Consider the following 11,414-nt stretch of genomic DNA (forward strand, 5'->3'; position numbering starts at 1 on the left):
TATAAATAAAATGTGTGTCTCCGACTAAATTAGTTTACCAATTAAACTGATCATGTGGCACAAGAGCTAGTTTCGTTTTAGCTTCAACTGGGTTCTAGAGAGCCGTGTAGCACCATCTCAGTTCAGTTCAGTTCGATCACAGTTGGCGCCGATAACTGTGATTGAACTGAACGACAGTTCAAAGCGCCCGTGTAACTAGGGTATTAGAATCACTCATGCTTATTTCACGAGCACCGAACGAATAAACGCCTGCCAAAGGTACCATCACGGGCATGCTGAATGGGTTGGAGGCTTGTAGCTGTCTTTGTTTCTGTTTGTCGCTCTCGTGTCCCACTAGAGTGACAAAGGCTGGTTGCTGGTCGAGTATCTGCTGCCTGGCAACTGGGCTTCACAGCTAGTAGGTGGCTCTGTCGATTCGAGTACTTATGACAGCAGTTGTCCATGGTTCACCCCATGGCCACTTCATGGCTGTGACGTAGAGCTGGATAGCAGCACCTGGAGAAGGAATAAGATAACCAGTGATGCATGTTTAGTAAATATGTTTTACATGAACCATGCTCCTAATTAAATTATAACACAGCAGAAAGCCCACCCAAAAGGTCTTGGTGGTATGTTCAGTCTCCTTCAATATAAAAGACGTACTAAAAGCGCGTGGCTGTGATGGCCGTGGGCGCTATGTGCGCTCCACGAGATTCTGTTCTGCCTCGAGGAAAGGACACTCACTCGGGGCTGAACCGGTCCTGAACTTGTTAACCGTTTTTGGTTTAGGTTTAGACTAAAAGTTTGCTTTATCGGCATTGCGCCCAGAGATGTGATCATGGAGGCTCGAAGTAAGCATGCTCATTATTGTTTTCGTTATCAGTTGTTTCTGGTGTAAAATTTGAAAACAGGCACAAATATTAACGTTACACCTGAGTCTCATATTTGAAAAATAAAATGTCTTGAAGAGCGGAATCATTAATCAGAAGGAAGGCATGGACCATGCTATTTAAAAGTGAAAATAATTGCCTTGACTCGGGCCAGTTTCTCTCGGACAGCCATTTCAGAATTAATTGCTGTGACATAATGTGAATGAACTGCTCTCCACCGTCAACCCGAAAACTGATAAGTGTGCATTGCGCTTTAGCTGAGCACTATGTGAGTTCCCCCTTGGGTAGATTGGGATCTCCCAGAGCGCACACAGTGCCCCCACCAGTCACTGCCTCGGCCAGGCGCTCCCACTGGGTCTTTCATACTGCAGGAGAATACAGAACGCAGGAACTACAGAATTTGACAGTGACAAGCATGATTTCCCTCCATTTGTAGAATACTACTGTCAGTAAATGCAAAATAAAAGCCAGTTAAAGCACCTCAATGTGAACACCACATATAACATACAGTACAGTGGAAGGTTGCTCAGATCGTTTGAAAGCAGACTGAATTGCCGCAAGGGAATTTTCTTGTTTCTCTTGATAGTAAAACCAAGCCATAAGTACAACTTCACTGTAAAGACAATGTTTTCTATCTGCTTTTCTTTAAATGCATAGAAGTACTTTTTGGTATTTATGTTACCTGCCTCTAAAAAGACGAAGGACCAGTAAAAAGAAACACACAGACACAGTTACGTACAAAACAAGCGTGTTGGTAAGAGTAACTACACATGAGGAAGATACATAGAAAGGGGGGGGACGGATGGACGGACAACTTTGTTGTCCGTCCCCCCTTTCTATGCATCTTCCTCATGTTTAATCACAAACACAGCGCTGTGTCTTTCCTTTTACTGGTCCATCTTTTTTTGCACTGTTTTAACCCATTCAATGTGGCCATCAACCAACTTGCCCAACTTTACACCTTGCTACCTCTACAATTGCAATATAAAGTGGTCTCAACTTCCACTGACAGCCCTGAAGCTATAAACCCACAAAAAACCAAATTCCCTAGTAATTAAAACAACACAAAAGAAAATCAGATCAGAAAAACATTCAGTCTGATTTGATTATATTGAATCAATAAATACAATGAATGTGAGCAAGAATTCTTGTGAAAATGTATTATAAACTTTCAATGTAAAATGGGATGAGAGTCCTACTAAAGCAACCGAGAGGAACAACCGACCCCAACACGACTTAAATACATTCAGCATGCACACGAAGATACCTTTGGCAGGCTTCCCATTTTTCGAGGCTCATGAAGTAAGCACAAGTTATTGCAAGAATGCCAAAAGATATCTTTGTATGCATGCTGCATGGTCTTGGAGCTTAAGATGGCAAGTTGGCTATTCATCACTGAATAATACGCCAAAAAAACACAGACACAACAAAGGAAGATCTGGACAGGACACGGCATAACCTTCAACTGAATGGTTCATATAAAAAAACAGAAATACATATAGACCCTTTCAGGCAACATTTCATGGGTGCGCCGCTGCCACCTTGACGTCACGTGATCCTGCTGCCATAGCCGACCTTCAGTTTCTCGCAGTTGCTCCGCGTTGTGTGCGGCACCGGCCACCACCGGAGCTTTGTTCTCGAGTTCTTTTACGTTCTGCGTTGAAATCGTGTGTTTGCTTTAGGTCCTTTTGATATTTCGGGCTTTCATTTAATCATTTGATATCTACATTTGAACATCGCTCTTGTATTTTCTTATTTATAGAATGGAATCGGACAGCGAATGGATCGACGATAAAAGATTATGGCCTAGGCTTAAAAAACCATTAAGTTCATCACATTTTGTTTTTATCGCTAATAAGGGCAGTCAACACCATTGCGACACATAAAAATTTCAACTGACGCTGTACGGCTATCGCAGTCGTGCTTCTTGCTGCATGTGCGAACTTTAGACATTGTTTTCGTAAGTAAAAACCGAACTGCATGTAAGTGCTCAAGCGAGCGGCAAGACGAGCAACGGCGACAACGATGAGTCAGCGACGAAGATTTCTTACTGTCGCCCGTTGCATTGCTCGGTTTTTGGATTTCTAGAAAACGTCGCTCATCGTCTTGGTCGCTTGCGTGCGGTTTGCCTCGTCGCGCGACTGATTGAGCGAAAGCGAAGCGAGTCGCTTGGCTCCTTGCTCTCCAAACCACTTGCATGCGGTTTTCTAGAAATCCAAAAGCCGAGCGCCGCGACGGGTGGCAGTGTGAAGCTTTCGTTGCTGACTCGTCGTTGTCGCTCGTCTCGTCGCTCACTAAAGCCCTTACATGCGGTTCGGCTTTTATCTATGGAAACAATGTCTAAAAGCGCGCACATGCACTGAAAAGCATGACTGCGATAGCCTCACTGCCAAAAATTTGGGGGATTTGCATGCCAAACCAACGACGGGCATCTGGAGATAGCCTCACTGCGTCAGTTGAAATTTTCATATGTTGCAATGGTGTTGACTGCCCTTTATTAGCGACAAAAACAAAAGAATGTGATGAACTTACATGTTCTCTGAAGCCTAGGCCATGATCTTGTATCGTGATCCATTCGCTGTCAGATTCCATTCTAAAAATAAGAAAATACAACATCTATAATGAAACATAGGTATCAAATGATTAAATGAAAGCCTGAAATATCAAAGACCTAAAGAAAACACTCGGCTTCAACGCGGGATGTAAAAGAACACAAAAACAAAGCTCCGGTGGTGACCGGTGCAGCACACAATGCGGAGCAACGGGGACAAAATGAAGGTCAGCTATGGCAGCCCGTTAAGCACGCCGACTGGTGGCAGCTCGAGTAACTGACTCCCTAAAAGCATCTATACAGATAAAAAACTGACACCTGCTGGCAGAACACTGTAAGGTCAAAATGCACTTCCTCAGAAACCAGTGCCACTAGTCCCATAGAGAGTGAAATTCTGTCAGACAATGACACTAAGGGTGCACCTCAGACAAGAGTTGTTACCCTGGTATTTTATCCAGAAGGTCACCTAGCAATTCACTGTGTCCATTGTGAGTGCAAGTCCAACTTAGAAAAAGACTAGTGTCATGGGCTGCTACAAGACAAAAACAAAGAGGAAAATTCACAATGCCTTCTTGATGAAATCCTAGAATAACAACTCATGTGAGCACACCCTCATTACTAACACATGACGAAGAATTCCACGGTCTGCAGAGCCGATGACGCTCGTTTCTGGGGGAGTGTGTTCAGACGTCGCATCAGCCCACTTCACATGGCGCAATTTCGCTTGCAAATTTACACCTGTGACATCAGGCACTGCAGCTTCCCCCATGCCAATATTTCGCTGAGTGAGTGACGCCACAACAGCAAACTCGCAAGTAAAATCACACCATGCGAATCAGGTTTACAGTGTTCTGACAGCATGTGTCACTTCCTATCAGTAGATATATTTTTTTTACCAAAGTAAACTATTCAGTTAAAAGTTAAGACGTGTCCTGCCCAGATCTTCCTTCATTTCGTCTGCGTTTTTTGGCGTACTATCCAGTCTTGAGGCATATCAGTGTCAGGTGTTTTTCTTTGTCGCTCTAGTAGGACTCGGGCAGGGTGGGTAAACAGTCATGTCTCAGTAATATGGATACTCTGCTATATAAAAACCGTTTTCGGGGACCAACCGGGTAAATACCTGCATTTTGTCCTGTTATTATGCACAGCTCACATTATGGACGCCTCTGGGTAGGAACGGAGGTGTCCATTTGCATGAGACATCACTGTCAAATTCCCTAGTGTTAAAATTAATGACTGCATGCTCTGAAGCCACGTAGCAGGCTTCTCCACTGAACACTAATGCGTAGTGGTGGCATGGCAGATGTTTGTGGCTGCAGAACACACCGCAGGCAAATGATATCCAATGTGGACAATCATGGATATTTGACATTAGAATCAACCAACAAATAGGCCTACATGTTGCTGTCACAGAATTGAACGATTTTTTTTCATCGTTAGCTTCCGTTTTGTGTAAGATGCACGAGTGCCGAAAACACGAGCTCGGAAGAGAAGAAAAAGAAAAAAAGAAGGAAGGCGGAAGCTGCGTAGAGCTAGGCTTCAGTGGTTGGAACAACAAGCAAGGCTTAGTGGTGTGGGAGGTCGAACCCCGAACAAGGCTTTGTCAAGATGGTTGGTGGGCCCTGAGCAAGCTTCGACAACGTGCATGTGCTTGTGAGCGAGCGCTGTTCGGCACTATAACCACCCAAGCCACCACAAGTTCTCGACTCCGACTGGTGCCGCAAGGGACTGGGACCACCACCGACATCTTGCGACCATGATTCGACTTTCCTCATACGAAATGTATGGCGTCTTTGATTTGGCTTCTGTTCCCTCTTTGTTACGCTTTCGAAGCTTTTGTGATTTTCTTGCCGCTGCTACGAAGAGCAAAAGGCTTCCAAGATATGTTCCTTTCCTTTATTTTCATTTTTTTACGTCCGTTTGTGCGTCCTGTGCACCTTTTCTTTAATTTTAAATTTCAGAACTAATAAATAGTGTTTCGAAATGCCAGGTACAAGTCACTCTCAATTCGTACCGCCTCTAAGGAATCCATCACCTAGGTGTGGCCCTAGCACCTGGACAGCGGTCCAATTCAGATTACAAGTTGGTTTGTTTATGGCATCTTTTCCAACCGAACCTGTGACAAACTGGCATCCACTACAGGACTTGAACCTGACACAAGTTAGTCACAGGTTCGATTGGAAAAGATCCCATAAAAACAAACTTGTAATTTGAATTGGACCGCTGTCCAGGTGCTAGGGCCAAACCTAGGCGATGGACTTCCTGAGAGGCGGTAGGAACTGAGAGTGAGTCGAGCCTGGCGTTACGGAACACTATTTAATGGTAATGAAATTCAAAAGTAAAGAAAAGGTGCACAGCACGTGCACACAGTCGTAAAAAAAGAAGAAATAAATAAAGGAATAGAACATATCTTGCAAGCGTTCCACTCTTCATAACCGCGGAAGGAAAAACACAAAAGCTTTGAAAGCATAACAAAAGGAACAGAAGCCAAATCAAAGATGCCATACATTTGGAGGAGTAGGAGAGTCCAATCATGGTCCCAAGATGTCGGTGGTGGCTTGGGTGCTTGCAGCGCCACACAGTGCTCACTCACAAGCACAGGCACATTGTCTAAGACTTGCTCGGGGCCCACCAACAGTCTTGACGAAGCCTTGCTCGAGGTTCGACCACCCAAACCCACGAAGCCCTTGCTTCGCGTTCCACCACAACCACATTGTGCGCGGGTTCCACCTTCTTTCTTCTTGATCCCTTCCTCTGAGCTTGTGCTTTCGGCACTTGCACATTTTGCTCAAAACGGAAACCAGTAAAAAGAGTACAAAAACCACTGAATTCTGTGAGAGTTGTTATGACTGTGAATGTCTAGAGGGCAAAGTTGACATTTGCAACAAAACTTGAAATAATAAGGCATGTAGAGAGGGAGACAAAGGTTTGTGTCACTGGAGCCCACAAGATCTGTGTAAACTACTCAAGAAACGGTGTGACATAAAAGCGCGACAAAAGACATTCTGATGCACGGCATATTAAGACATCGAGAAACCACTACAGAGGTGGTTTAGAGATGTCGGGGCAAGCAACATTCCTATATTGGGACAAATCTTCTAAAGGAATGTGAAAAACTCCTTTTACTCTTGAAGTGAAGAATCTTCTAAAAGGATGTGTATGTGATGGGACTATTGTGCTGGCAGTGCCAGCGCCGAAAGAGAAAGTCAATGGCTCAACAATCAATTGAAGCCAAGTATGAAACCAGAAATAGTTAAATGCCTTGCCTAGAAAATTGGCCTGCAGTGGCAAAAGCATCCCTGGCAAGCGATTCACAGTTCGCATGGAAGCTAACAGAACAAGGCCCAGATATCAGAGCTTTTGAAAACCAACACGGATGGCACCACAAAAATGTATCCTTAGTGATGGGAAAGTTTAGAACGCCAAATAGTATGAGCTGTTGTAGTAAAACCATCATATACGTATGAAACATGAAATCATGGATGACACGGGATCTCTTTGGCTGGGTCTTTGGTGGCTCGTGGACTGGGAAGCCGAGTTTGTGGATAAGCGTCCCAGCGTGTGCTTACTTGGTGACATGTGCCACTTAACACTATCCAGTTCTATTCTAGCAGCCAAACACGACATCCAAGCTGCATCCGTTAGACCAAGGCATAATTCAAAGGTAGTCTAGATTGTGTTTACCATTTATAAATGTCCAGGCACGTCTGCAATTTTGCACATCCAGAGGCTTTCAGAGACAGTCACAAGAGCCAGCAGCTTGCTTGGGCAGCCCACTGTCAGCCACTCTGTTCTTCCATGCACCGTGCCACCTCCATGAGCTCCCACTGAAAAACAAAAGAAACAGAATCGGAAATTATACTTGCAATAAGAACATCTCAGCAGCAGAGGCTACGTTATGGTGCCTGGAATGCGCCTCCAACTGGTTCGTTTCATGCTGTTGGATGTTGCAATCCTGGCATGCTGTTGGATGTTGCAATCCTGGCAGTTGGTCGTACAACTTCTGGCAAAAAATATATGAGCTAACGCAGCCGTCATTGTCCTCGCAACATTCAAAATCCTGGCTGACAAAGCTCCCATGGACTGTCAAGCTGAGGGATACCCTCTCTCCCCCCCTCCCTTTTCCAGCAGAAACTACCTCAACTGCCATGATGTTCACAGCCCGGAAAAGATCCCCTAGAAGTTTATTCAGGAGCAACTAGGGTAGCTATAGAGACAAGCTCTCGCACTATGAAGCGATTCCACAAATCTGCCATAAGCAGCAGCAGTTCATTGAGAGTATAGAAGTTTTCCTTGTAAATACATCTCGAGATGAAGTTGCATCTCTGGATTCTACCAAGACTAGTTTCCAGCAAAGATTTACGTTGGCAAGCCGGCCGAGTTGCTGAGTAGGAGGAAGGTGCATGTGCCACACCACACGAATCTTTTGCTTACATTCAGAGAAAGGAAGGCTGAACTTCCCTGATCGATACTGATTAGGCTGAAAATCTTGAGACTTTTCCGATTGCCGAATTCCTCAACAATACCAATTTTTCAGCTCATAGACACCCTGCACAGGGTTGAGTTAGGTACTAATGGTCATTAACAACTGCGTGAATTACTGTACACATATGCTGTAACTATACTAAAGCCCAACTTATTCTAGTAACACACAACACTATAAAACTACCAAAAAACAGAGCATGCACCCGTGGCAGAGTAAGCGCTCTAACCCCTACTTTTGAAACATATCACCTCATCTAAGGACATATTAAAGCCTATTCCTCTATTTTAAGCAAGTTAAAAAAATATATGAAAGAGACATCAAGCGCCCTGTCCCCATGGGCGTTTATCTCCACGACTGGCAGACAGAATGGGGATAGAACGAGTAGAACAGCAAAGCAGGAGAGGAATAGGAGAGGTGCAGTCGAAAAGAGCTAGAAAGTGATATACTTGGGGACAACATTCTGTGGCAATGGAGCTAAAGCTAGAGAGCCAAAGGACACCATTTCACTGCATAGCTGAATATAGTTCAACCATAATAATTTGCTGGGTGGAACGTAACCAATTAAAATATATGTAAAATTGTTCTGTTTAGCTTTGACTTTAGAATGTTAGCATAACATTAGCCAGGATGTGCCAAACCTAGAGCATTTCCTATTTAGCTATTTTGTGTTTTCTTGGTTTAAATTCACCCTAGGTTTTCTAACTCCCTGCAAAATTAAAATGGCATCTTTATCGTGCGCATCTTTGGGCAGCATCAGTGTGGTGTATTGTAGGTACACTCTGTGAGCTCGCCTCTTTGTTTGACATGTAAGATTTTTACGAAGTTTGGCAACCAAGAAATCTTACAACAAACCAAGCAAGTGGTGTGCAACGTGTATGACAAATGGGACAGTGGGAACCGGGACTCCTAGTTATTTCCGTATGCCAGTTGGCAAGCAAGCTCACTGGTGTGTGTGAGCAGGGGTGGGGACCGAGCTCAGGACCCCTGGGTTCTGCAGCGCAATCCTCGCTACACATATTCTGAGCTGTGGTGTGCCAGCGACTCCCTAGGGCCAGCCATAACTGAATGCGATCCAAATGGAATGCGACTTTGCGTCGTGGAGTGTGCATGCTTCTATTTCTGTATATTCCTCCCGCGCAATAGTTTTTCAGCACCAGAAGAGTTTACAGATAACTGACCTCAAAACACGGCAGCACTCATGAAATTTGTTCATGTGGCAATTTGGGTCAGGTGGTTCATGATCATTGACTAGCGCCAAAAAAATAGACAGGGTCAAGAAGTTGCCACTGGCACACTCGCAACTAACATTATTGAAAAAAAAAAACAATCTGTTACATTGCTGTGAAAAATGTCAATCATGATTACAACCAATGTAGACCTCTATCAAGAAATTTATATTCTTTTGCTAATAAGGTTATGGATGTGTCACTTGTACAATTCATGCCTTCGGCTATAATCTCAAACACCTCGTGTAGCTTTCTAGACATTTTATCTGAGTATCTGGCCAAAAATTTGGTGTCATTAAATGATGGGAAACAAGGGCAGCAGCTGATGTGTGTGGTCGCTGCAGCAGCGGCCCTTGGAAAAGACAAATGCAAAACTAAACACTGCAAAAAATTCACAGAATGCACGACCAAAGTTGTGTACGAAATCCCAATGTCATATGGTTCTGTGTACACAGGTCAGACAGGCCTATGTATTAATGACCGCGCCCACGAACACGAGGTGGCCACACAAGCGACTTCCATCACGACATCTGGCCACACACTGCAGACGCTGCTTTTGCTCCCAGTCGTTTAAGGACACCAAATTTTTGGCCAGATACCCCGATAAAGAATCTAGAGAGCTACACCAGGCGTTTAAGACTAAAGCCAAAGGCACCAGGTGTACAAGTGACAGATCCATAACCTTATCGGCAAAAGAAAGAATTTTTTGATAGAGGGTTGCACCAGTTGTAGTCATGACTGACGTTTTTCACAGCTATATAAGAAATTTTGTTTTTAATAAATGTTAGTTGCCGGTACGCCAGTGTTCACGTCAAATTTTTGTCTAGGTATTTTTCCGGCGCTTATCTACTATCATGAAGTTCGCAGCTTTTCCTGATTCGACACTGCCTACCTTCGTCAGCTGAGAGACAAATTCTAGTAGATTGACCCCGGTGAAATCTACCTTGCAAGTCTGTCCGAGTGTTTCAGTCAAAGTGTTGGCTTACGTTTAAAAACGGGTTAGCCTTCAGAAATAGATCTGAATATGCCTGCATGCTCGGCGATCGCGGTTCAGGTCCCTCAACCGCAATCCTCGTACAAAAACATGCACTGAAGCAACTGCGTGGTTGACACGCCAAACCCTAACTAAAACCAAAACCAAAAACTATTTGGTGCACTAACACAGAGCCATTAGCACTGCCTGCCTCCCCCCTCCCTAGCTTTCTTTTCATTGCCAAAGAAAGTTGTGCCCAAAAAAAGATGGGTTGCTTTTTTGTTCTAACTCGGAAGAATAAATTTAAGGCTTTATAACAAAAACAAGCAAATGCGTAAGCAACCATTCTTTAGGATGTTAATTTGTAATAAAAAAAATAAAAAAAAACAGACGGTTTGTTTTTACGTGTTTACACAGTCAACTAGCTTTGCAAATGGCAGCTGTTTGTAATTCCGTGGTCAGACCAAGGGACCACCCGACCATGTACACCTTTACTTTATTACCTACCCTATCCCCCAGCTCTCCACGGTCATCGCCAATTTAGAGTGGGCAATTGCTCGGTATATTACAGTTTGTAATGGTGTTATTTGTTTAGGAAAACAAAATGTCAGATAAATACCAGCAGGGCCCTGCGGAAGCGGTGCATGGGCCCCGTTTCACCTCTCACAAAGCATCCTGTCTTGAATGGCAGCAGAGAAACAGGTGGGGCTGATTCGACTGCAGGCCTTTGCTGAGTTGATGGCTACTATCCAGACTGGCAGCTGATCGGCATCTTCCAGCCACCTGCAGTTTTTTCTTGATGATACAGACTTCCTGCAATACCATGAATAAGAATCAGACTGATATTCTGGAACAAAAAAGAAACCAAAACTTGCTTCACAGATCAACAAAAGAACAAGTGCCAACATTACGCTTCTCTTGTTGTCGACAGTGCAAAGACCATGATGACAGCACCATTAAACTCAACCAAACAAGGAAAATGAGCTTCTTCATGACGTAATTGTATTAAGAACCAGGCATGCAGCCAGAGGGGGGTAGGAGCCTACCTCACCTTTGCTTTATTACCTACCCTATCCACCCCCCCCCCCCAAAAAAAAATCGACCATTTTGCTGGGCCCTCCTCTCCCCCTCATACAGCATTTTGTCTTAAGTGCCCCCCCCCCCCCCCCCTCCCAATACAAAGTTCTGGTGAAGTGCCTGTTAAGAACAATGTGCATGTAGAGCTTAGATACCTACTGGTACCTTAAGAAATCCCAGGAAGCTAAAAACAAATTAAACACCACTTAAAAATAGCACAGCTCGCTTGATA

At 44.2% G+C, this 11,414-nt stretch overlaps 1 long non-coding RNA gene across 1 annotated transcript; it reads right to left on the reverse strand.

Moving 5' to 3' along the window:
- Positions 1 to 213: 213 nt before the first annotated feature.
- LOC121835039 lies at positions 214 to 10,953 on the reverse strand. The gene is made up of 3 exons (XR_006077455.1): positions 10,725 to 10,953; positions 7,105 to 7,247; positions 214 to 495 (listed from the first exon to the last, which is right to left on the reverse strand). It is a non-coding gene; the product is annotated as an uncharacterized LOC121835039 (long non-coding RNA).
- Between the last annotated feature and the right edge of the window lie 461 nt (positions 10,954 to 11,414).

This window comes from Ixodes scapularis, unplaced genomic scaffold, assembly GCF_016920785.2.
Source record: "Ixodes scapularis isolate PalLabHiFi unplaced genomic scaffold, ASM1692078v2 PGA_scaffold11__112_contigs__length_91849675, whole genome shotgun sequence".
In the NCBI taxonomy this organism is placed as follows: Eukaryota; Metazoa; Arthropoda; class Arachnida; order Ixodida; family Ixodidae; genus Ixodes; species Ixodes scapularis.